Source organism: Callithrix jacchus, chromosome 4 (assembly GCF_049354715.1).
Source record: "Callithrix jacchus isolate 240 chromosome 4, calJac240_pri, whole genome shotgun sequence".
Taxonomy (NCBI): Eukaryota; Metazoa; Chordata; class Mammalia; order Primates; family Cebidae; genus Callithrix; species Callithrix jacchus.
In genome coordinates this window covers 73,010,009-73,013,784 of record NC_133505.1, presented here as the reverse complement: position 1 = coordinate 73,013,784, position 3,776 = coordinate 73,010,009, and the positions used below count along the sequence as shown (strand labels likewise).

General features: G+C 36.9%; 1 pseudogene; it reads right to left on the bottom strand.

Annotated features, from left to right (window-relative positions):
- Positions 1 to 1,781: 1,781 nt before the first annotated feature.
- Positions 1,782 to 3,389, bottom strand: LOC100409468 (histone-lysine N-methyltransferase SUV39H2 pseudogene; annotated as a pseudogene).
- Between the last annotated feature and the right edge of the window lie 387 nt (positions 3,390 to 3,776).

Below are 3,776 nucleotides of genomic sequence, written 5' to 3'. Positions count from 1 at the left end.
AGAAATAGAAATACCATTTGACCCAGCAATCCCATTACTGGGAATCTACCCAAAGGATTATAAATCATTTTATTATAAAGACGTATGCACATGTATGTTCGTTGTGGTGCTGTTTACAATAGTGAAGACCTGGAACCAACCCAAATGCCCATCAATGATAGACTAGACAAAGAAAATGTGACACTACACATGGAATGCTATGCAGCCATAAAAAACAATGAGTTTGTGTCCTTTGTAGAGACATGGATGAATCTAGAAACCATTATTCTCTGCAAACTGACAGAACAGAAAACCAAACACTGCATATTTTCACTCATAGGCCAATGATGAACAATGAGAGCACTTAGGCACAGGGATGAGAACAACACTCACATTGCTAGGTGGGGGGTGGAGGGGAGGACAGGAGAGGGACAGTGGTGGGGGATGGGGTGGATGGGGAGGGATAACACCGGGAGAAATGCCTGATGTAGGCAATGGGTTTGCGGGCAGGGAGACAGCAAACCACCATGACATGTATGTACCTACACAACAATCCTGCAGGATGCAGGAAGTACACATGTACCCCAGAGCCCAAAGTACAATAAAAAAGAAAAAAAAAATCAAAATCATTTAGAGATTTTTTTTTTGAGACAGAGTATCACTCTGTCACCCAGACTGGAGTGCAATGGTGCACCAGCTCACTGCAGCCTCAAACTCCTGGGCTCCTGGGCTCAAGTGATCCTCCTTCCTCAGCCTCCTGAGTAGCTGGTAATACCAGTGAGTGCCACCATGCCTGGCTATTTTTATTGTTTTTGTAAAAACAGGTATTGCCCTGGCTTGCATCAAACTACTGGCCTCAAACAATCCTCCCATCTCAGCCTCCCACAGGGCTGAAATTATAGTCCTGCCTCAGCAGTGAGCCAGCTAGTGAGAAAGATTTTATGTGTAGTTCCTTAACATTGTTCACCATAAAATTATCTCACAGACTAATTTGCAATTTTGAGGATGCAAAATCATCTATATTTACTATGTCTCCTCTTAAAAGCATTGATAAATATATACATATATTCACATATATGTATTGTATATGTTATATATAAAATATTTTAATATGTAAATATATTTAACTGTTTTGAATATGTATAGGAAATAAATGCTATCCAAAACCACAGAATATTTTAATAACAGTTACATTTTACATAGATCTAATCAAATATATTTTGAAATTTAAAAAATCTTTAATGAAATTATATTTTAGATAGATTTTTAATTAAAAAGTTTTACATTTAATGTCATACCTTAAGTTTATATGTCATTCAGATGGCAATGAAAAAGTAGAAAATACAGTAAAAAATTCAATATTATCTATTTGTCTCAAATAAAAGTACAGTGAGTATTAAATAGGAATGACAATATAGTAACAATAACAGAACTTGTAGATTTTCCCAAATTGAATTAACTCTATTTATCTGAGTTCAAAGAGTACAGCAAGTTGAATGATCACTCAGCAATTGTTATCAGTTTAATGCTTTTCAGACACTGCAGAAGGCATTTCTCTATTCACATTGACTTCTTAAGTAAGTATGCATTTGCTGAGCTATAAATAGTTTCTTTTCCATATTTGGTCTCTAAGTGCTAAACATGTAGACTTCAGATCAGTTTATGCAACTCAATGGCCCTCTCTCCAGAGGCATCAGTAATGCATTTGGCAAATTCATGAACCATGAATTGTAAATTAACATAGTTATAACCTTGATAATATTTAAAAAAAGATTTCAAATACTTATTATTTAGTGACAACATTAGAAAACACAAAGAAACAAACTGCAAGTATCATTTTTATTTCCTGAAAATTCATTTGAGGTAACCTCTGCAAGTCACAGCTCCATATTTACATATAGTTCTGACCCTCTTTTTGGCTGAGGGCTGAGCTGTGTTCAATACGGTCTAAATATATATCTCTAGAACCTTTCGTTTGATAGTCAAAATCAACTCTTCTTCAGCATTTATATTTCTCATAGAAAGCAATGCTATTTAGGGAAGGCAAGTATCAAGTTATCAATGAAAACATTGAACACCTGAACTTTTGGGTTACCACTATAATTCACAAAATGAGATACACTTCCATACTGAGCTGCATCCACTGTGAATTAATCAGATTCATAGTCCAGATCCTTTTTTTTTTGTCATATCACTGCCCGCATCTTTCAGCTTCTTCACTTGTGATTACCTCTCCAACATATTCCATGACAAAACTCATTCTTTTAATCTTCACAAGGATTTTTGTACCCCAGCCTTGGTCCCTGATATTGTGTAAGATACAAAGTAAATTACTGTGTGTTTTTATGTACAATCCTATTGGTATAGTCAGGTCCACACTGACAGCTTAAGATGCATTTATAGATGGGAGAAATAGGTGTGATCTTAATTTGTTGGTTTTTACTATTTGTCAAAAGAACTCCAGCGTCAGCAGGACAACATTTTTCAAGGAAGCAATCTATGCATAAACAACCAAAGGTAGCTTTCTTTACTTAGCAAATTCCAGGAGCTGGTTTGTATTCATGAATATGGCAGAAGTCTGAAGGTGGGGCCTTTACGTGAACACTATTTTCAACAAATATCACTCCTTTGTTATTCCATCTTCTGTTGAGTTCATCTTTATTTTTTTATTATTGCATTTTAGGTTTTGGGGTACATGTGCAGAGCATGCAATACAGTTGCATAGGTACACACATGGCAGTGTGCTTTGTTTGCTTTCTCCCCTTCACCCACATTTGGCATTTCTCCCCAGGCAATCCCTCCCCACCTCCCCCTCCCACTGGCCCTCCCCTTTTCCCCCCATAGACCCCAGTGTTTAGTATTCCCCTCTCTGTGTCCATGTGTTCCCATTTTTCATCACCCGCCTATGAGTGAGAATATGCGGTGTTTCATTTTCTGTTCTTGTGTCAGTTTGCTGAGAATGATGTTCTCCAGATTCATCCATGTCGTTTGTCTTGCCATCTCTGCAGAACTATCCTTCGTTTAGCCTTCTTTACAATGTACTCAGCAATGGCAGGTTGCAAAGTTTTGTTATTGTCTTTGAGAGTTATTGCTTTGCCTTTCTTTACCTGAGATAACTATGCTCATTATTAAAGAATTACTGAACCAGTTATGGGCATTTGAGATTTTGCAAAGGTTTCTAAGTATTTGTAGAATTTAGCCATCATTTTCATTTTATAAGTAATATTCTGTATTCTTCACTACCTTGTAGTCACACAAGTAGTCCACATCATAATTGTTTAGATCCTTTTGGTGATTCAAATCAATTTACTTGTGTACTTTCTTTTCTACATATTTCCCAAAGAATATCAAGTGCAACTAGATAAGTCACTACACCAAGCTCCTTGTGCCTTGACTCCAGCTGCTGCCATCTTGTGGAGCTTTCATTCAAAGTCTAATAGGATAGCTCATCTGGCCTGATTCCCATCCTTGTCCAGCCCTGTGAGACTTGTGGCCAATGGTGAGAGGTCTGGTACCCAAGGCATCCTGACATCACTGGAGGCCCACATGGGCCACAGTGTCCCAACACTGTGTTGTTTTAATAACCACTTTTATTAGGCACTTACTATATGCCATCATCTCTCATTACTGTATATATATCATTTAATATCTAACACTCTTTGTGTAGGCACTTTGTGTAGTGCTTAAGATTATGTGTTTCAATCACCTACAACTTGATTTGTTGATTTATTATCAGTCTTTCTTCAAGGAGAATTTATCACTCATTAATTCATTCTGTTGAAATTTGAAAAATGCAT